This window comes from Marmota marmota, unplaced genomic scaffold (genome assembly GCF_001458135.2).
Source record: "Marmota marmota marmota unplaced genomic scaffold, marMar, whole genome shotgun sequence".
Classification (NCBI taxonomy): Eukaryota; Metazoa; Chordata; class Mammalia; order Rodentia; family Sciuridae; genus Marmota; species Marmota marmota.
Genome location: NW_026000243.1, coordinates 6,229,800 through 6,253,479, shown reverse-complemented (window position 1 = coordinate 6,253,479; position 23,680 = coordinate 6,229,800). Strand labels below are relative to the sequence as shown.

Sequence of the window (23,680 nt, the reverse complement as noted above, 5' to 3'; positions counted from 1 at the left end):
AGTATTCGAAGGCTTCTCTATTGACTGATGAATCGATTTTTTCCTTCATCCTCAAATTCTACTTTCACTCCCTTTCTCTGCAAATTCTTTTAAAAATAGTCTCCTATGTCTATGTGTTTTAATTTACATAAATTATATTATATTTATATCTCATCTCTGTCTCAGTCTCTCTCTCTTTTTTCTGTGCTGGGGATTCAGTCAGGGTCTGTCCCTACTAGGGAAGCACTTTACCACTGATCCACACCTTCTGTCCTTTTCTTTATTCTTAAACTCAAAACTATATTTTAATATCAATTCAGGCCACCAAATGTATATCTTTTTCATTGCTTTAAGCTGCAACATATTCCATAGTATGTATTTTTTTAAAAAATGTGTATGATATTATTGGTGCATAATTACATATAATAATAGGATTCATTGTTAGATATTCATATGTGTACACAATATAAAAATATAATGTGGTCAATATCACTCTCCAGTCCTTTCCCTTCTCTCCTCCATTGTCCTGATCCTTCTCCTCTACTCTACTGGTCTCCCTTCTATTTCATGAGATCCCCACATACTTTTCCCCCCTTTTTTCTCTCTAGCTTCCATATGAGAGAAGATACATAGTTGACTTGTTACTTATCCATTCCCCTTTTTATAGACAACAGAACAATTAATACACACACATATACATATGTATAACACATACACACGTAAATATATATGATTACTATTATGTGAACACATGTGTTATATTACCTTTTCTATATATGTGAAAATTGATGTGTCATACCAGTTTACTAAGTAGTGCCAGATGGCTTTCCAAATGGTTCTACCTGTTTATACTCCCACCAGCAATGCATACTAGTCTTGATATTATTCATCAAAGTTTTAGTTGATTTGACTTTTTGTATAGTTGGACAATTAATTGAAAATATTAACAAAAAGAAAGGAGAGTTAGGTGACTTAGACTCTCCTGGTCCCCTCATTGATAATTTACCTCTCCTGTCCTATGTTCTATATTCCCATCAGATTATTCCAGTCCTTGCTGGAGGAAATTTTTCTTCTGAAACTTATCCCCGAGTTACTTCCTTCCTTTCCATCAGAGTTTTACCATACTTTAATAGAATGTTCATCTTGTTCTCTGTTCTCAGCATCCAAGTTTTCCCCATTTTGTGAGTTTTAAGATCTGGTTCCTCCACGAATCCCTCTCTAATTGCTCTAGCCTATGCTTGACACCTCTCACTTTGAGTACATTTCTCAGACTTGGGGGACTTGTTTATATCCAATTTAACTTTATTTTATGTTCTGTTGTTTCAAAAAGAGATCATCCCAATGGAATGTGTAAGGTTTGATCAACCTCATCCTTCTAGCAGGTCAGTAGTTTTGAACCACAGCCTCATTTGACCCTTACTTTCCCATCTTCTTTGGGAAAATCAGATATATGGACTAGGCAGTGTTACCTACCACTAAAGCTAATCTTCCATAGAATTATAGAGAGATTTCACTAGTAGAAGAAATATAAAACAAATATTACATCTGCAAAGTATGTATCCAGGCAGTCTTGCAAAATCCCTCTCTCACTGAGTTACTTCTTTATTGACTCAGAGTTCGTGGAGCTAACAAGTATGAGCAGGATCCCAGGAGCATCTGTGGAACTCTCTACTGAGCTTTGCCTGTTCCTGGCAGGTGCTGTCATCATTGATCTTTCAACAACCACCTGCTAATTTCTTGAACAACCATCCGTCAAAATGAAATGAACTGGGAAGCCAGGTGCGGTGACACATGTCTATAATCCCAGTGGTTTGGGAGGCTGAGGCAGGAGGATTGTGAGTTCAAAGCCAGTCTCAGAAATTTAGCAAGGCAGTAAGCAACTTAGTGAGACCCTGTCTCTAAATAAAATACAAAAAAGGGCTGGGGATGTGGCTCAGTGGTTAAGTGCCCCTGCGTCCAATCCCCAGTACCAAAAAAAGGAAAGAAATGGGGGAAAGTGCCCTTTCCTACTACTGTCTCCTTATACTATTTTGCATTCTGCATTTTCACATAAAAGCCCCACTTTGTAACAAAAGTATCTAGTTGTTTGACCAAAATTCTTTTTCTTCTTTCTTATAATCAGAACTTTGACATAATTCAGAATGGCATTGGTCTAGCTGTAAAACTACATTTCTCAAAGTATTTGGCAGTTGGAGGTTAATGTGACAGTTATTGCCATTAAAATGAAAGACAAAGGTAGTGTGTGACACTTTCAGGAATGATCGTAAAAGGGAAATAACTCAGTTGGCATCCACTGATGCCCTTGTCCTTTGTTCTTCTTCCTGCCTACAATGTAGCCATGATGCCTGAGGGTGGGGGTAGAACAGGCGCCACTTTGGTATCACAAAGATTCAAACAACATGTTCTAAGGGTGGCCCAATAGAGTCTGAGTCCCTGATGACCTCACAGAGCTACCATCACCATCCTGGACTGAACGATCTTCTAGGTGGTTTGTAATGTAAAAAAGAAAAGAGAGTCTGCTAGGTATAGAATCATATCATNTTTTTTTTTTTTTTTTTTTTTTTTTTTTTTTTGAGGCAGGGTACCAGGGATTGAACTCAGGGGCACTCCCCCACTGAGCCACATTCCCAGCAGTATTTTGTATTTTACTTACAGACAGGGTCTCACTGAGTTGCTTAATGCCTCCCTTTTGCTGAGGCTGGCTTTGAATTCGCAATCCTCCTGTCTCAGCCTCCCAAGCCACTGGGATTAAAGGTGTACACCACCAAGCCTGGCAATCCTAAATTTTTTATTAATTAAAATATTTTAAAATAGCTTGCAGAGTTTTTAGGCACAACCAATAGCAAAGAAGATGCCAATTCGATAGATATTTTACTTGTTACAAATAAGTATTGTATTTCCATTGACACACCCTAGTACATCTCCAGATACCATCAAGCCCTCCGTATCCCCAGGTTCTGCACCTGCATACTCAAAAACTACAGATAGAAAATATACAGGAAAAAAATTACATCTGTATTGAATGTGTATAGACTTTTTCTTCGCATATTCCCTTACGACACAGTGTAGCAACGATTTGCATCACATTGCTATTTTACTAGGTATTATAAGTCATATGGAATAATATATGTACACTATACATAAGTATAAGTATAGAGGAGAATGTGCACAGGCTATATGCAAATGCTATGCCATCATCATTTTACATTAAGGACTTGACCACCCACAAATTCTGGTATCAGTGGAGCTCTTGGAACCAAACTCCCACAGATACTGAGGGATGACTGTATTGGCCCCTACTTACTCTGGTGGTGTTAATTTGTGTTGTAGATCAGATGGAGATTACAGGAAAACAGGCTGAGTATTTAATATTTCCATCCAAACCCTCAAGATGCATGCCAATTTTAAATTGTTCTTCCACTTATTTTCACTCTATGGCAAAAGTGTTGCTTAGATGGTCAATTCTAAAATTGCTTTATCCAACTCACACAGAATACTCGAATGAAAAGTGAAATTTTCAGTCAATCATCCAAATGTTTTCAGACTCACATGCAAAGAATTGGAATGATTACTTTTTAAAAACTTTTCATAGAGATTTGGGCAACATTGAGAAACATTATTTGTTTTTTGTTCTCCTCCCAGCCCCAGAAGATGACACCAAATGACCAAGATAAAATCTCTGACTTGTTATAATTAAGAGAAAAAAACCCTACACATTTGTGTATTACAACCATACACTGTTTTAGAAGATGCTAAATTTCCTGAATGATGAAGTTGTATCTCAAGACTGCTAGATATAGATTCTGGAACTATTTTTTAGAAGTGATAACCAGTTTAGTAAAAAACAGTGGGTTGGACTGGGGTTCTTCTCCTATCTAAATAAGAATTAGGGGGGCTGGAGTTGTAGCTCAGTGGTAGAGCACTTGCCTTGCAAGCGTGAGGTCCTGAGTTCTATCCTCAGCACCACATAAAAATAAACATATTTAAAAAAATAAATAAATAAGAATTAGACAAATTCTTAGTGAAGCTATTATTAGAAAGCTAATGTTACCAATCCTCATGGAGTTCTCTTACTCGATTAGAGATAGAAATCATGAAGAGTACAGCTTTTTTTGATGTTACCACCTCATTTTGGTATTACTAGCTCTTCGAGTCACTGATTCATATGAGACCTTTGTGCAATTCGAGATAGAAATCACGTAGAGGCGAGCAATACCAGCCAAAGGAGGCTTTATTGGGGCTTGTAATGGAACATGAGGGAGACAGGGCCTGAGGTAAGGTTCCTGGGCTGCTGGCTGAGGAGGAGGAGGGTAGGAGGAGCAAAGCCTACATAGACACAAAGGGCAGGTTTGTGCAGATGCACAGTAAACTACTGCACACAGTTTCAGGGTTTCTACACACATCTTGTCAGTTCCTAGCTCTCAGCATTGGGGGTGTGCGTTGGGTTTGGCTACACTAGGCTTAGGAAAGATGATAAAGATGCTCACTACCCCCACCTCCTGAAGATCACATATAGGTCAAGTTAGGACCTATTATACATGAGGGTGTTGCTGGAAAACTTGGTGGAGGGGTCAGCATCTCCTAAATCTGGTCATTGATGGAAATGAGTCTTTGAAAAGCCTTGTATTTGGTGGGAAACCTTAGTGGGGGAATCAGGGTCCTTCCTGCTCTCACTTTGATCCCTATTCAAAAACTCTTGATTTTTTTAAAAATTCTGTTAGCAAGAACCCTAAGGTGGGGATGAGTAATTAGTATCCTTGACCAGACCCCAACAGTGACATGGCCATTGTTAAAGTCCAAGAGGTATAGGAGAAAGAACTTCTAAGAATATCAGTACTGTTCAGACCATAGGGGAATATGCAATTGACAAACAATAGTCATAGAACCAGAGCAGAAAGGAATTCCAAGAGTCACATCATCTTAAATTTTACAAGTGAGAAAAAGCGTACTTTGTTTTTCTTTGCAGTACCAGGTACCAAGGATGGAACCCATGGCATCACACATGCTAGGTAAGCATTCTATTACTGAGCTATATCCCCAGCCCTGCAGTCTTATGTTTATTGAAGATTCTATATGAAATTTGAGAAATATCTTCTATTTTTTCATCTCAGTGCTCTTCCAGCATACCATTTGGCCAAATGGCTCCTAAGAAAATGAAGGGAGGGAGGAGGAGATGTTGGATTTTTGTGTATCTATGACATGTATAAGTTTACTTCTATGCGTAAAGGAAAACAGGAAGAAATTTGCTACAGGTACTTAAATCTCAGAAAATACTTCACCCAAAATGCTAACATATCCTCCAAAATAAAAGTATCACTTGGATGAGAAAGACAACTACAAGCATCATGATCCCTGTAAGAAATGTCATTCACTCGTCCCCAACTTCAGGGTTCTGGCAGATAGCAAATAAAGTCAAAGAACTGGGCCAAATGGGAATCAAAGGATAAGCATTGTTAGAACTTTAGTGGTGGTTGGATTGGAAAGGTTTGGGCTGGGTGTACTGGAAGGGGCAAAAAGGAGAGCCACTCAGCAATTCGGAGGCAGAGAGAAAGAGAGAGAGGGGGAGGGAGGAAGGGGAGGGGCTCAAGGAAGCATGCATTGACCAGGCTTTGAAGCAAGGACAGCTGGTAGAAATGGATGTCACTGTCACTGATCTCCCTAGGAAGGTAAGTCATGCCTCCTGTTTATTTTATGCCTTGTTTAAATATAAAGCAAACTGCCCTTCCTTTCTGTTTTATTTTGTTTTTATCCTGTTACCCACAAGTTTATTTTTTCAATTAACTTTAGAATTTTCAGAAAATTATCCAACTCCTAGAAAAAAGACAAAAGTGGGTGGCACTTCCTTTTAAATGCTATATGGGACCACTTTAGACTTTAGGGGAAATATACTTATTATTGATTTAAGGTACCAGACTTAGTGACATTACTTCTTAAGTTGTAAATCTGGGGTTGTTAGAGATGTAAATAATTTCTGTTATTGAACCAGATCATCTCAAACATTTATGGCCTTGTTGGGCATAAGTCAGCTTTTAAAAAAATCGAACTTGGCAATTTACATTGACATTTCTTGTTAGATTGATTATATATACTGAATTTTTGAAATGCTTTCTGAGACAGTCATAACATCTATTGTTTAAATTAATGAGTTAAATATAATCTTTGACATGTGGTCCTTTTTTTTTCAGTGTGTGTGGTACTGAGGATTAAACCCAGTGGGACTCCACCATTGTGCTATATCGCCAGCCCTTTTTTACTTTTTTATTTTGAGACTGGGCCTTGCTAAGTTGCTCAGGCTGGCCTTGAACTTGCAATCCTCCTGCCTTAGCTTCACAGGCAGCTGGGATTGTAGGCATGTATTTATGTGGGCTTCTTTAATATTCGCTGCATAGTCATGGTGTTACCTTTTTGAAAATCACCCTTTAAGCCACATTTTTTTCCTTCTAGTACTACATCCAAAAAATATCTTATTGGAATTTTGGTTGGAATTTTTGCCAATTTTCGATTCATTTGGAGAAGAATTTACATTCTTACCATACTGAGATTACTACCCAGGAAGTAGTCTCCTCCCACCTTTCCAAAGAATTTTATAGTTTCCTTCATTTGGATACTGCATATTTTTTGTTCAGCTCGTTCTTGGCTAGTTTATATTTTTTGTTATTGTTAATGGAAATTGTTTTAATTTTATTTTCTAACTGGTCATTTTTTTAGAATATAAGAAAGGTTTTTGGGGGTGTACATTTATTCTATAGTCTACCATCTTACTGAATTCTCATATTCTTCCTTTTTTTTAACCTTTTTAATTTTTTTTAGATATTGATGAACCTGTATTTTATTCATTTACTTATACATGGTGCTGAGAATTGAACCAAGTGCCTCACACATGCTAGGCAAGTGCTCTACCACTGAGCCCCAGCCCCAGCCCCCCTTTTTAATTTTTTTATTTAATTAGTTATATGTGACAGTAGAGTGCATTTATGCACTTTTATATATCATACATAGATGGGATTTACTTTCTCATTTTTCTGTGTGTACATGTTGTAATAGTTTAAAAATTTTATTGCAGATATACAATAATTTTATAGCCCAATGAAGATAATTTTGCTGCCCTTTTGGCAATATTTATAGTTCTTATCTTCATGAAACACCTTTAGAACAGTGTTGAAGAATCAGGCAATGGTAAGCATCATTTTTTTTTTGCACTACATTATCATAATTCATGTTCTGTGAGGGCTTGGGGGTGTGGCTTGGTGGTAAAGTATTTGCTGGCATGCAGGAGGTCCTGGGTTCTAAACCTCAGCACTTCAGAATATGAAAAAAAAAGTGAAAAGGTGAAATTCATGAAAAGCCTTTAGAGCAAAAGCACAAATTCAACACATAGGGAAGTTATCATTAGTGCAACCTGTCTTGTCACTCATTTCCCTTCTGCCAATATACCTGAAGCCTGGCTTTCTCTCCTATTGAAGGCAGAAAGGAAATTCTGTTTAAGACTAATGTGTTGTTTAGTTATCATTATGCTAATCTTTCCACAGATAGCAACTGTTAATGTTTTCTGAATTTACCTGGCATCTCAAAACAAAAAAACAAAAACTACTGTTTGAGGGGTGAAAGATGTTTTTTAAAGTTCGAAGTGAACTTGGAGGAGATGGTTGGACAGGATGCCCCTCTCCTGCAGCACTTCCCACCAGTATGCTGTGGCTGTCCAGGTAAAGGGAAGGGGCCAAACAAGCAGCATTTCTGTTCCTGCCAAATGGCCCTGGTCACTTGTTTTGGACTTGCCAAGGGCAGGGCCCCCACCATAGACAGTGTGGAGCTGAAAGCTGAATACAGAATACTTTTCTGTGCCTCTTGCCTGTGGAGCAGGCTTGTCTGCCCCAGATCACACTTGAATAGATGAAAAGAATCCATTTTTTGCCTTGGCCCAAGGCCTGCAGTGGAGGCCACAAAGGCGCTTACAAACAAACTGGAGTGGAAGAGCAGCAAAGAAAGTGCAGAGAAGACTTAGGAAAGTGTAAGAGGAAATGAACAAGAACATTTCCAGCTGATGTAGATTATCAGTTTTTCAAATGGCCCCTGTGCTCCCATTTGGAGAAATGAAATTGCAAAGCAACTAGTTCCAGCCTCCTGTGCTTTTCCTGGAATCGGGTCTCCCACTATTTTAAGGAAATCTAGGTGAAAATCTGTTAGCCCCAAAATTGGGATCCTGGAAGACAAGGAAACATCCTGAGCAAGACGGATTTCTCTCCTGAAGCTGGATTCCAGGAATTTAAGAGTTTAACCAAAAGTAAGAAAAATGCCGATTCATGCATGATAATGATGTTGGGAATTTAGCAGTGATATTTTTTTAAATCAGTATGCTTTGTTTGGTGGGAAATTGTGAGAACTGGTTCCTTTGTTTAAGAGTTGTCTTTTGGAGTAGCTGGAAAGGCAGGTCCTTAACTCTCAACTCTAGTTAGAAATGGGATTCTCACAGCTGAGAAATGACCACTTCTAATATACCTGTCCCCAGAATACATTCCCAGGGATGTTTAGGAGGGATTAGTCTTTAACTCTTATCCAGGATTGAACAGGAATAGAATCTGTGTGGGTAAGGGAGCTGGATTCTTCTAGGTCTTGGATGGATTAACTTTTGACTGTTTCTGAACAGATATTTTTGGGGAAAAATAAGTAGACTATCAGGATTATAATAAGTTATCAGGTCTATAAATATTATTTTTAAAAAAATTTTTGTGATGCTGGGTATGAAACCCCGTATGCTAGGCAAATTCTCTGCCACTGAGCTACACCCCCAACCCCCAGGTCTGATTTTGATGGCAAATCCTACATTTTTTCCCTATAATTTTACTTCTACTCTCTTTTCCAATTGCTTGTTTCTCATCTTCGCTGATGTGCATGCTGCCTGGCACCAGTATCTAAGCAGTACTACTGGTATCACCAGGAACCACATCTTTAAATGCAAACCCCCAGGCCCCACCCCAAAACTACGGAATCAGAATATCGGGGAAGGAGAAGGAATGTATCTAATTCTTTTAACCTGGAGAAGACCTGGGGCTTTGAAGGCACAGAGATCTAAGTTTAAACCATAGTGTTGCAGATTCCTGTGTGATATCAGGCAAATTAATTCAACCTTTGTCTCAGCTCTCTGGGCTGGAAAGCAGGGATAATTATACCTACTTGAAACTATTGTTGCAAATATTAAGTGACATATTTATAATTAATGTGAGCGGCTTAGTATGGAACAAAGTGAATGTTCCATGTATGTGAACAATTGTATTTTGTGGAACATTTCCTTTGGTCCATGCCTAGTTGTCAGAAAGCTGCAAATCAGCCTAGTTTATACCTTACCTCTCTGTTCCTCCTTAACCCTTCAATAGCCAGTTTTCCCACACACTCTGTTTTATAAGCAAGGAAGAGCCAGCTGTGATGAGCCCTTGTCCTGAATATTTGCCCAGGAAGATCTTCCCTGTTGTTCTGGACTGCTCCCTGCGGTGTTCTCCTTGTCTCTGTTCTCTGGCTTTCACTTACTCAGCCTTCTTCAACTTGGTGGCCTCTTCAGGCTCTGTTTGCTGGCTCATGATCTTCACCTCTTTTTAATGTGCATGCTGTCTTTATTTTGACACTACCTACAATTCTCTCTAAAAGACTCTTCCTAGCTAATGTGATGGTAATCCCAGCTATTTGGGAGGCTGTGGCAGGAGCATTGAAAGTTCAAAGCCAGCCTGGGCAATTTAACAAGACCCTGTCTCAAAATAAGTACATAAAAAGGGTTGGGGATGTAGCTCGGTGGTAAATCCTCTCTGGATTCAATTTCCAGTGCCAAAAAGAAAAAGAAAAAAAGCAAACAGAAGATTCTTCCTCATTCCTCCCATTTCCTGTGAAACTCTCATTCTCCCAGTGGTAGTGATAAGGTTCCCAATCCCTTGCCAGGAAAGGGACCCTGACAAACTGCTTTGGAAACCCAAATTCTCTGTGAACAGACACATGCAAAGAAACAGAAAACAATTAGGGTATTTGCTTGAAAATACTGGCCTCCTGATGAGACCCTTAAGTCCTCACTCCATTTTATGAAAGCCTTTATACTTGCTTTTAAACTGCATTCCACTCCTTTGCCTCTCAAGGCTGGAAAGTGGGTTTGTGTGAACCTTTTCTGGAAAGAAGTTAGGCTCAGTAAGGTGTGCAAAGAACAATTAAAACAGCCTTGTGAACATGACAGTTTCCAGCTCAAGGAGTTGGTTATTAATTGCTCAACACTTGAAATGCTAAATATGTGTGAGTGGGTGGTTGTGTGTGCTCTCTCTCCCCCCCTCCCCTTTCTCATATTTGTTAATTTTCAGTAATTGGGTACTGTCCCCAGGAGAGCAGTATTGAAAGGAGACATCTCTAGCATAGCTAACACTCCTTAATGGTTGAGTGAACATATAAGTGATATAAAAGGTAGCCCAAATAACAACGTAAACTTATTCACTCTTACACCTTAGTAATGGAAGGAGTTAGAAAATAGTATTGTCCTTGGTATTCAGGTGTGAGATTGGAGAAATGAGAGTATTCAATCATTTCCCCAAGGTTGCTCTCGATGAGTCTCTGGTGGAAACCAACTTTAGTAAAAGTGCAATTAGCACTTTTGGCGGGGGTGGAGGGGTTGGGAGGTGTACTGGGGATTAAACCCAGGGGAACTTAATCACTGAGCCACAGCTTTAGCCCTTTTTTGTATTTTATTTAGAGTCAAATCTCTCTAAATTGTTTAGGGACTTGCTAAATTGCTAAGGCTGGCTTTGAACTCATGATCCTCCTGCCTCAGTCTCCCGAGCCGCTGGGATTACCTTGCCTGGGTACAATTAGCACTTTTAAGTACCTGGTAGCCCTTGACATTGCTGCCCTTCAGTCCCTGGAGATGGGTACCAGTTCTTGAGAAAAATAACTCTCTCTCTCTCTCTCTCTCTCTCTCTCACACACACACACACACACACACACACACACACACTCGCTGCATAGAAACAGGAAACTTTATTTCTTCTAGGCTCTGTTTTTCATAGCGTAACTGGTGTACTCTAATAACAAAGCTCAGAGACATATTTGTTGAGTTGAACCAAGTCCTGAATTTGTAGATGAAAAGAGCTATTCCCTCTCTATGGGGATTACAGTGTACCAACTCTGAATTCTGGGGACAATTCATCATAGTTATATTGCTTGGAAGCAAAAAATTGAGGTGTCAATATGGTTAAATCAATGACCATACAGTCAGGAAGATAAAATATGATATAAATAGATGTATATTTACAGAAAACTAAACAAATACAATGTGTATTTTGAGTAAGATTAATGAATATTTGGACCAGGTCCTGAAGGAATATGCTGAGAACTGAACCCGTTTCCTATAATAAACTGAATTTAGGCAGTAATTAGTACCAGACAGCATTAACTGTGTTCCCAACTGCTCAAGAATTTTAGTCAATTATAAAAGTATAACATAACAGTCCTACAAAAACATGTGTGAACGTTGGAACTTTTCTGGTTTGACCAGCCAATACCCAGGGATTAGGCCTGAGCATCAGATCAGTCTGTGAGACCCTCCTTTGACTTCCAAAGGGAAAATGGGAAATAAGTGCCAGAGAAGTTTTTAAGACACATCTCTTCTGAGCTCTCACTTTTTTTTTAATAAATCCTTATTTTATTTATTTATTTTTATGTGGTGTTGAGGATCGAACTCAGTGCCTTGTGCGTGCAAAGCAAGCACTCTACCAACTGAGCTATATCCCCAGCCCAACTCTCACTTTTTAACTAAACAAAATTCTTAAGCTAAATGGCTGATGTGCTAAGAATCTAGGTTATCATCCAATAGATGAAGGAAATTTATTTTGTTTTGTGGGTTTGGAGATTAAACCCTGTGAATATTAGGCAAATGCTCTACCACTGCTATATCCCCAGCCTGAGGAAAGTATTCTGATTCTCAGAAGTCTTTAATGTGCACATACCTTTAGCAAAAAGATGATCTACCAGCCATTGCCATAGAGTATTGGGGATTGAATTCAGTGCCTGGCATACTGGCACTTTACCACTGCGATATGTCTCTAGCCCCATAGGACTATTAAAGTATAGCCTAGCATGTGTGAGGGCCTGGATTCTATCCTAAGTGCCTAAAACAGAGAAAGAAAAGAAAAATTATGTTATGACATATGATTATATAAAAATGATGTCATGGATAAATATGTATTGACATGAAAAGCTAAATATATTAAGGGAAAAAGTAGATTGCACACATTATTATTGTTATTATTTTAAATATATATTTTAGTTGTAGTTGGACACTTTATTTTATTTATTTTTACGTGGTGCTGAAGAATGAACCCAGTGCCTTGGACATGCTAGGCAAGCACTCTACCACTGAGCCACAACCCCAGCCCACACATTATTTTCAATATGATTGTGTTGGCTGTTAAAATATAAAATGTATACAGATATGTACCAAAATATTGATAGTAATTATCTCTGAATTTTGATTATGGGTTTTTCTATATACATGCCTTTTCTAATTTTTTAATGAGGAGCTTTTATTGTTTTATCTCTTTTTAAATATTATTTATTTATTCACTTACTTATTTACACATATCAGGGATTGAACCCGGGGCACTTAACCACTCAGTCACATTCCCAGCCCTTTTTATTTTTATTTTGAGACATGGTCTCAGTAAGTTGGTAAGGGTCTTGCTAAATTGTTGAGGCTGGCCTCACACTTGTGGTCCTCCTGCCTCAGTCTCCCAAGTTGCTGGAATTACAGGCATGTCACCATTCCCAGTTCTCTTTTTAAAATCTTTACTGGTTTCCAAATGGTATAATATATGTATTCTATAGAAAACTACATACATTTCTGAGGAAAAAAATTTTCATATAAAATAAACAGAAAGCCATCCTCTCTTCCACCTCCTAAAGTAAGGAGAGATTCATGAGCAGCTTAGTAATTCATCAATCATTCATGCATCCTGTGTTTCAGGAGTTGAATATGGGAAACTAGGCTAAATAAAACCTGTCCTGCATCCTGAGTTTGCCATAAGGAAGACTGAGGACATTTCCATAGTGCCAGGCTATCAGCAAGTATCCAGTGGAGTAGGTTTTGTAGTTCTTTTTATTTCATCCTGGGAACATGTAGACTATCAAGCTATTCTTTGACATATGACAGTTCTCCTGGCATCTCTCAGGTCACTTCACTGGGTTCCTGCTGTTGCTGGTCGCTGGGGCCATCTATGACACTTTAAAATTAGTTACTGACACAGATTCTTAGAAACATAGCCCAATATATAGAAGTTATTTCTGAGAGACAAAGTCAGTTCATTCTGAAGACCAAGTTTAGAGGTTGTGCACCAGCAGACAACGGTTTATGTAACAGTTTGTCTTTGTTCCTGGAGCCATGTGTGACCTTTCTGCTCTTTCCTGCTGACACCATCTCCAACAGAAAAATACAATCTGTTTAGCTTAATGTCCCTCCTTCCCTCCTGAGCCTTAGTAGAGAATAATAACAGCAGCTGCATGACTTTTACATAACGAAAATACTTTATTTACTTTTGTATTTAATTTATGCATCTGTCCAATGTTTGCACAGCTGTTTGATGTCTGTATGCCCCATAGATTAGTCTTTGCTGATTTCATCTCTCTTAAACTGTAGGCATTGAAAACCAGAGGTACATTCCTGTTCACTTTTCTTTGCCCTGCCTTCAGCTGGTATGGTATCATCTGTGTGGTACCAGGCAGATGAAAATTTAATTAAGAAGGATTCTTCTGAGCTGAGGATGTAGCTTGGTGGTAATGCACTTGCTTAGCATGTGTGACGCCCTAGGTTCGATCTCCAGCATTTCCAATAAAAACGCCAAAGAGGTTTTTAATGTGTCTCAAGAAACTCTACCAGGATTAGGGAGGTGTGGGATGTGAGAGCCAGCCCAGAAACAGAGCTAGTGCAATGTTTGGGATGGGAAAATGGCCCTCTTACTCAAGTTTAGCTGCCTTTCGAACACCAATAAGAACTGAGCATTTGATATGCCAGTGTTTTGCCTAATCAATGCACCAGAGCGTATCTTTAGTTGCTGAATTTGAATATGAATTCATCTTCCATGTTGTTTTCTTGTAAGTCATGGGAAGAGTTAGGGCCAACCGCAGCAGGTGAAAATGTTAACACAAGACCATTTGTTTTCTTCCCTCTAGGGGAAGAAAGGGAGTACAAAGGGAATGTTCTCTTTTGAGGGATTGTCTCCTTCCATGTATTAGAATGTATGGTGTGTTGATCAGCTTTCCATTTATATCCACTATCTGAGATAAATTATGAAGATAATTATAAAGGTTTGTTTTGTCTTTATACTTTTTTTAAAGGTTCTAGTCAATGATCAATTGGTCTTGTTACTTTGGATCTATGACAGCACATCATAGCCACAATGGGTGGTGGAACAAAACCAGTCACCTCAAGGCCAAGAACCAAAAGGAAGAGGAAGGGGCTGAGGCCCCATTATACCCTTCAAGGCACATCCCCAATGACCTAAGGACCTCCCACTTGTCCCCACTTCTTAAAGGTTCCACCATGTCTGAATAGTGCCAAACAGGAGACCAAACTTTTTAAACACATGGGTCTTTGGGGGGACCCTTAAGATTCAAATTATACCACACGGTTAACATTATTTTTTCTTTTTTGGTACTGGGGATTTGAATCCAGGGGTATTCTACTACTGATCTATTTCCTTCTTTCCTCCTTTCCTTCCTTTCATCAGGGATTGAATTCAGGGGCACTCTATCAATGAGTTATATCTCCAGCCCTTTTTATTTTTTGAAACACTGTCTCACTAAGTTGTAGAGGCTGGCCTGGAACTTGTGATCCTCCTACCTCAGTCTCCCAGGCAGCTGAGATTATAGGTGTGCTCTACTCTGCCTGGTTATATTCTTATCCAGTTTGTGCTATCCAGCCATCAATATATATTTACCAAAAAAAAAAAAAAGTAACATGTCTTTTATTATCATAAAGCATAGACCAAATTTTAGCTGGATTTTGAATCATGTTTCAGTTTTTGTTAAAGTCAACAGTCTTATACTTGATGAAACATTAGGTCTTCTATTGAAAAGTACACAGAAGTGCACTCTAAATTAACTAAATTATATTTTTTAAACCAGCTTAATTCTATTACTTCTATAGTAGTACTGTATAATGTTGCCATGAGTAAGGGGGTGTTGTTTGCTTTTTAAAAAAAATCCATCAAGGACTACTGAGAAATTGAGCTCAGGGGCACCCTACTACTGAACTACATCCCCAACCCTTTTTATTTTTTACAAGACAGGGTCTTGCTAAGTTACCCGGGCTGGCCTCGAGTTTGTAATAGTCCTGCCTCAGCCTCCAAATTGATGGGATTACAGACCTGTGCCACTGTGCTCAGCTCAGAGAAATAATTTTTAAATTAGACCATGACCTGAGAAAGAAGGAATGAACTAGTAAGTTTGAGTTTGCTATCAGCTCTGCTTGAGACTGGCTTTTTATATCACTCTGAGGAGTAATGCTGTTTGTTTTCAACATGAAATACATAAGAGGAAAAATTGAGTGCGGAACAGGTGAATAATCTTTTGATAGGGTAGTTTTATTGTTTTGTTTGATACATTATGACCTCCAGCCCCCAGTATATACAGGGATCATCCATACTTAAAGTTAAATACAAAATAACTTCTCAAGCTAAGTACACGTGATTTTTCAAAAAAAAATTAATAAAATACCATATAGGATTTTCTACACAGTTCTTCTCAAGTTGCCTGGGAAACCTTATATCTGCTGCATTCAGTGTTAGAAACATAGGTAAATTCTCAGCCAGTACGTATTTTGAATATAGCAGGAAAACACAGATGTTTTAGACTTTCTGAGCTACATTAAATTCTGGAAACTAGAAGCTATAAAAGACAAAATCGTGGGAGGGGAATTGCAGGGAGCACTCTGGAAAAGCAGCAGCTCCAGAGTTGAGTGACCTCTCTTTGATCTCTTGCTTTCCCAAGTCACTTTCCCATGCATTTCCTCAGCGCTGGCTTCAGTTCTTTAGATCTAATAAAAGGCTTTGGGGTTGGGAGCATCACCACGTGTCTGAGTAGAGTGCTGATTCAGGCCAGCTTTCAGAGAGGAGTGGAGGATTCCATGTGTTTACAGTAAAATGTGTGTGTGTGAGGGTGTGTGTATGTGTGAGGGTGTGTGTATGTGTGAGTCTGTTTTCTCATGAGCAGTAAGAACATCTCATGACTATCACAGCCAGCAATAAGAGAGTTAGCTTCTTCCAAGTCACTTCAATTAAACACATATTCTAAATAAAGTAGCATGCTTCCTGGGAATAGAGTTTCAAAAAGTTCCTATACCCTACTCCTTTTCCAGACAATTTACTGCTCCTTAAAGATCTAATTATACAAATGTATTTTACTCTGTACATTAATGCTTTCTTGAACCTCCACATAATTTTGCTTGATAAGAAGCAGAATTAATGGGGCTGGGGTTGTAACTCAGTGGTTGAGTACTTGTCTCTCATGTGTGAGGCACTGGGTTTGATCTGCAATACCACATAAATAAATAAATAAATAAATAAATAAATAAATAAAAATAAAGATATTGTGTCCATCTACAACTAAAAAAAATAATAATAAAAAAGGAAAAGAAAAAGCAGAATTAAGCCAATTGCAACAGCACAGAGCTGTAATCCCAGCCACTTACGAGGCTGAGGCAGAAGGACTACAGATTCAGGGCCAGCCTCAGCAATTTAGCAAGACTCTGTATCAAAATAAGAACTAATAAATGCTGTAGCTGTAGCTCAGTGGTAGAACCCCTTGGGTTCAATCCTCAGTATGGGGATGGGGAGAAGCAGAATTCATCTTTTATGCAAATATTTACATTTTAATGCTTTTTCTTTCATTTTCTGGATAAAGTTCAAATCTGACTATAAAATGGATTGTGTGTTATTCTCATGATGCTGCAGAATATAAAACCTCAAACAGTAGATGATATACTTAGATGACTGTACAGGTTGTCTTGTGTGTTTTTTTGTCTTTTTTTTTTTTGTCTGTGTGTTAATTAGCTTTCTGTTGCTGTGACAAAATACTTGAGAATAACTACTTAAAGGAGAAAAGGTTTATTTTGGCTTACAGTTTCAGTCCATGGTCAGCTGGCTCTATTGCTTTTATGCCTGTAGAAAGGCAGAAACATCATGATGAAAAGGCATGGTGGAATATATCTGCTTATGGCAGCCAGGAAATACAAAAGGAGGAAGAGACTGGGAACAAGATACAATTCGAAGGGCATACTCCTAAGGATCTACTCCCTTCAACCACCTCCCACCTCCTACAGTTTCTACCACCTCCTGATATTCATTCAGCTATGAGTCCATCAATGGATCTACTGATAAGGTCAGAGCCATCATGATTCAATTACTTTCCCACAGCCTCACCTCCGAAATTTCTGTACTGGGGACATTCCAGATCCAAAACATAACAATTTGTTTTCTTTTGATATAATGAAATAACTGAGGCTGGGTAATTTATAAAAAAAGAAGTTTATTTAGCTCATAGTTTTGGAGGCTAAAAGTCCAAATAGCATGTGCTGTCTCTAGCACCCCACCTGCAGCTGTATCATATGATGGCAGATGGCATCATGGTTAGAGCGGATACTAACAGGAGAGCCAGGGTGTGGTGGCGCATGCCTATAAACAGAAGCTCAGGAGGATGAGGCAGGAGGATTGCCAGTTCAAAGCCAGCTTTAGCAACTTAGCATAGCCCTAAGCAACTTAGCAAGACTCTATCTCAAAATAAAAAATAAAAAAGTGTTGGTGATGTGACTCAGTGGTTAAGCACTCCTGGAGCAGGCTCACTCTCTAATAATCACTTGCGTTTAAGAGGACTAACTCAGGTTCCCATGAGAGTTATTTTAATCCCTTCTAGTATAGCACCCCCAATGACCTAACTAACTCTCCCTAGGCTTTGCTTCTTTAAATGTCTCAGTAGCCAGCTATGGTGATTAATATTTGCAGTTCCAGCTGCTTAGGAAGCTGAGGCAGGAGGTTCACTTGAGCTCACAATCTTGAGACCAGCCTGGTTGGGCAACATAGAGAGACTTCATCTAAAGGAAAAAAAAAAAAGGGCTGGGGCTGTGGCTCAGAGGTAGAGCGCTTGCCTGCCATGCATGAGGCACTGGGTTTGATCCTCAGCACCACATAAAAATAAAATGAAGATATTGGATCCACCTATAACTAAAAATAAATATTAAAAAAAGAAAAAAAAGTCCCATCACCTCACCTCTTTACATTTTTACACTGGGAATCAAGATTCTAATACATGAAACATTGGGAGGCACACTCAAATCATGTCCACACTGTAGTACTTTGCTACCTAAATTTCCTAAATTTTTTTCTGATAATTTTAGAGATGCTGAATGATTTAGAAATGCTGATTTTTGCAGTGTTTAGATAAATTTTAAAATATATTTATTTCTTGTAGCTTCTCAAAATTCTAGACAAAGAAAAAAATTGGGATAGTAGTCACTGTTAATTTCCAAATTTTATTTCTTCCAAAGCATTTTCATAATAATTAAATCATTCTACCTTTATGATATTTACTCAAGAAGAAAGAGAGAAAGCCCATTTTACAGATGAAAACACCACTTATGACTTATGCAAGTTTACATGATGGGGCAAGAAAAAACATGAAAGGGAAGTTTTGCATTTCCTAAAATTTACTATGTTCCTTTACAACATGGTGATTATTTCATTTAGGAAGGAGAAGGCACTTCATATAATTTAACTTTAATTTTTCGGTCTTTACTTCTACAAATCAAGTCTAATTGCAAGGTAAGACTTTCCTATAAGCATTAAATTAACCATTTAATATATACCTTTCTTTGCTAAATCTTGATATTTTCTTAGATGTCCAGTGTAGTTTGTTTTGATTTGATTTGGAGTAAATTCCCATTTGTAATAAGTATAAAGATAGATCCATAGCAATACGAAACAGCAGATAAGAAATGAGCAAATAAATTTTGTATTCTGGTAGTACCATTCATTCATTCATTCATTCATTCAATGTTATGGTACAATGGGGAATAATCAAAGCTCCTGCCCTTAATGATCTTATATTTTACTAAGACAGACAAATAATAAATATTGATTACATAACTTAATCCCATAGTCATAAGTGCTGTGGGAAGAAAAAAGCAGAGTAAATGGACAGAGAAGGCAGAACTATTTTTGTTATAGTCAGTCAAAAGGTTTGTTTAAAAGACTGGAGGGTGAGGTCCCCCTTGCAGATTTGAGGGAAGGTAGGAGGTGGTTGTGGGTGGAGCAGAATGAATGGCAAGAGAATAAAGATTAAAGAAGTGAGTAGGACTGAAGGGACTGGAAAGACCAGAAGGGACTTTGGATTTTATTTCAGTGTGATTAAAAGCTTAGAATCCTAGAGGGTTTTAAGCAGGGAGAATGATATTGTCACACTAGTGTCTTAAAAACAAATTCTTCAGTGGTGGTGTTGAGAATAGGCTACAGAGAGTAACAACTGGAAACAGGGAGATCACTTAGGGACTTTTGCAGTCACACAGGAGAGTGATCATGGGGAGAGATGTGGTGTGCATAGCTAAGAGGTAGGGAAAAGATTGAGTTCAGGGTTTTTTGTTTATTTGTTTTGGTGAGAGAGTGTACGTGTATGTGGTGGCGGCGGAGAGGGCTTTACTAGGGACTGAACCCAGATTCTAGCACATACTAGGCAAGCATGTTACCACTGAGCTACATTCCCTAGCCGTTTTTATTTTTATTTTGAGACAGCGTCTCATTAAGGTGTCCAGGCTGGCCTTGAACTTGTGATCCTCCTGCCTCAGCCACCTGAGTAGCTGGGTTTATAAGCATGCTGCTTGTATTGGTTTCAGTTTTTAGGATAGAACTGGAAGGATTTGCTGCCAAAATGAATATGATGGTGGAAAGAGGCAAGTTAGTTATTAGATAGGCAAGACTTGGAGGAAGCAATTTTGGGGTTATTTTGAATATGGACAGTCAAGAGCTCTGTTTTAGATACATTAAGTTTGAGTTATCCAAGTGGAAATGTCAGTGAGGCAGCTGGATATATGAGCCTGGAGCCCTGGGGAGAGGTTGGGGTTAAAAGTATACATACATCAGTGAGTGGAAGCTATTTAAAGCCTTAGGCTGGAAGAGATTCTGGCAGGATGGGAATGTAGAAAGACAATAGGAAGGGCCCAAGGTCAGAGCCCCTGGGCAGTCAACATTTAGAATTCTGGAAGAGGAGAAGGATCCAGTGGAGGAGCCTACAAAGGAGCTGAAGGATTCAAAAATAGGCATATAGATAGGTACATTACAGTTTAAAGATGGAAACAAACTCTTCATGAGAGAATAACCAAAAGTTCTAAATTATTGTGATAGAAGTTAATAAACCAAAATGTGATGGGAGAGGAAAGAAAATGGAAAGTTTATCATTTCAATGAACACATGACCGATTTGTCAAATCGCGGCAAATAGGACTACTAATGTTCCTTAAAATGCTGTCCAAGAGTAGTTTTGCTGTTGTTGTTTTAAAGGGTTCAATGTTTAGAGAGGCTATTCCTTGGACATTGATATTAGCTAAGAGAATGCTACAGAGAGACAACATGCATTTTTCTTCAAAAACCTTTTTGGTTGTCCTATTTTATAGGGGTGCAATATTAAGCTGTCCCCTTTGTGGGGGCAGGGAGAGGGGCATGCAGGAAGCAAAGCAATGTCAGTTGTCACTTTGGAAAAATTCTTGATTAAACCTGGCCCACTCTCAGCAACTTATTTTTCTTAAGCCAGCTATTGGGCATTCAGTTTGGGGATGTAAATAAGCTTCTTCTATCTCTCTTGCTCAGTCCCAGACTCACTGAAACTCAAGGTTAGGTAAATGTTGCAGTCATTTGTGTAGCTTCCTTCCTGGCTGGCTCCACTTTTCTGCACCATGATGCTGCTTCAGTGCCTAAAGGGGACTGCAACGCAACAGAGCTGAGATGCGGAGAGTGAGTCCAGATGCCACCTCCTGGAAGATGACAGTGCCAGGCTGAGAAAGGAGGCCAGCCTGAGGCCTCCAACACCTTCAGAGAGATGGGGAGTCTGTCTACCCTCTTTCCTGCCCCCTCACCTTGTAAATATTAAACCAAACCATAAACAGCAAATTCAGTTATTTAACATTATTTTATGGTTGAACAGACGTTTTCTTTTTTGGGGGATGTTGCAATTTTTGTGATTTATGTATTTAATCACTGAGGATGTTATTAGGACAGAGGTAATTGATTACAAACATCTGAAACACCAAGGTCAGATGGCTGCAGAGTTGCCTAGCGATTACAACCTTGAGTTTATATGCAGGTTTAACAGCAATAAGTACTGATTCATAGGACATTTTGATAGTTCTATCCCAGAAGAGGGAGTGCTGGCTCAGAATAGATTAAGTAGTATCAACACCCTTGAACTTGCTTAAACACCTCTGGCATTTGGAAAACACATGTGCAATACATTTGTTCTTTCTCTGAACTAGATCTAATATAAACAGGGGGATATTTACCACAATGTTTTTAGGATCTAAAGCAAAATATATGTATCATCCAATGTATACATCATTATGGTTTGGATCATAAGTGTCCCCAAAAGTCTTATATGCTGAAGGCTTGTTCCCCAGCCTGTGGTGCTATTGGGAGGTGGTGGAATCTTTAGGAGGTGGGGCCTAGTGGAATGAAGTTAGGTGAGGGGGGTCTGTCCTTGAAGGAGATATCTAGACACCAGCCCCTTCTTCTCTCTCCTTTTTGTCTTTTGTTACCTCCATGAGATGAGCAGCTTTGCTTCACCACATGCTTCCCGCCATGGTGCTCTACCTTGCCTCCAAAAGCAATGGAGTCAACTGACCTTGGGAACAATGAGCCAAAATAACTCTTTTTCCTCCCAAGTTGAATATCTCAGGTATTTTTTCATAGTGATAGAAAGTCGACTGACACAGAAATTCTAGATTTTTATATATTACCTCTACCACCCAAACCCAAACCATTTAACATTCAGTAGCTGCAGCTAAATTTCAGGATTTTATGTAAAACTTCAGGATATGAATGAAGGCATTCCAAAAAGAATGCAATATCATGATCTTAACTGAGAGTAGCCAAGAGACTGCAGCCTTTGGCAGAACTTGTTTTCCATGATGATGTACTTTCTTTCCCACACAGACCCCCTCTTAGTATCACAGGATACTTGCATGTAAGTTCACCAAACCTTGGGAATGATGCAAGCTACCAAATATACACTTGTTCCTCTAAGGCAGAGATGACTCTATGGTCCAAGGGTGAATCCCATGCTGCTGCTGCAATTTGATAAAAGATAATTTTTAAACATAGTTTAAATAATTTTAAACTATGGTTTTACTTTGAAGTTCTCTAGTTTTCATTGTTTACCTTGGTGTTTCGCTATCTCTTAAGAAGTATCACAAAGACTATGCATCCCAAATGTATCTATTTTCAGTAGAGGGTTGAGATGTACTCATTGAAAGTTGGCTTCTTTATATTTTTCCCATCTGTTTGTATCTCTGCAAACCTTTTCATTCTGTTTCTTTGGTTCTGTGCTAGAAAACATGCAGAATCTTGTTCTGTAAAGAAATTTCAGTTATGCTGAAACTGGCAGAATAGGATTATTGTTCATGTTCACTCCCGAATTTGTCTCCAGAATGTGGTGAAATCCTGGTTTATGTATGCCCTTGAAATTTTGCTAATTGTAGTCAAGGCCATGTTTTATTTTCAACAACTCCCATTGAAATGACTAAATGCTGAGTGGACCCAAATCGCTGCAGTGACATTAGATGATGCAGTATTTGGCATTAATAGGCTTGAGAATAAGAGTAAATTATGTAGGTTAATCACCCTTCTTCTCCCCCAACATTTTGATACAGAATGAGTCATAAGGATTGAAGTATACACATATAAAAGAAAAACAAAATTGGAAAACAGTAGGATATCAAGATGTCTTTCCTGCATTCTGTCACACTGATGGTCGTTGCAGGTGGAACTGCTGCACAGTCTTTGGAGGCTGAACAAAAGGAACAAGAACCAAGGGCAATGTCATCCCAAGCAGGGGATTCCTGGAAGCTCCTTCACTTGCTTCCAAAATCTCTTTTCAGTTTAACCATGCACCTTCAGGTTTGCTACTCTTTCATCCTTTCTTGTCTTTACTCTCCCTGGATCAGATATGCCACTTTCAATTTTCTGGTCTATAACTCTGAATGAAGAAACCAACTGAAGGGAACTTTTAGGCATTTCTCCATCCGGATTCTAAATAATAAGCAGCGCGAGTTGATTGCGCACCCAAATGAGCAAGGGAGGGTGAAGGCAAAGATCTTCCACTTGCGGCAACGCCCCCTCTCCTCCCCGGTGAGGCGACAGTATTCTGGGGTCAGCTGGGAGTGGAGAGGAGCCACTGCTGTAGTCTCCGAGGATGCCTTTTCCTGGTGTTGCTAGTGCTGCAGGTTTTTAATTTCTGTACGACAGCACGATGCAGAGGCCGAGGCAAAAGACCACATTCGACCCCTGGGGCAGCATCTCATCGCCAGTCCAGTTCTCGGCTCGCTCCGCCACCCCATCCTACCCTACTCCGAGAGGGGCTCCTGCTTGCCCTTCGCCACCCCCCCGCAGCGCACGTGCGCTCCCGGGACAACAGCAGGCGAGGCCTTGGCG

At 39.1% G+C, this 23,680-nt stretch overlaps 1 protein-coding gene across 1 annotated transcript in view; it reads left to right on the top strand.

The window, feature by feature from the left end:
- The first annotated feature begins 7,994 nt into the window (after positions 1 to 7,994).
- Positions 7,995 to 23,680, top strand: part of Arhgap32 (Rho GTPase activating protein 32) — a 296,976-nt gene continuing 281,290 nt past the window's right edge. Inside the window, exon 1 of the mRNA XM_048796188.1 lies at positions 7,995 to 8,260. The gene's annotated coding sequence lies outside the window, so the exon portion shown is untranslated. The remainder of the gene's footprint in view (positions 8,261 to 23,680) is intronic.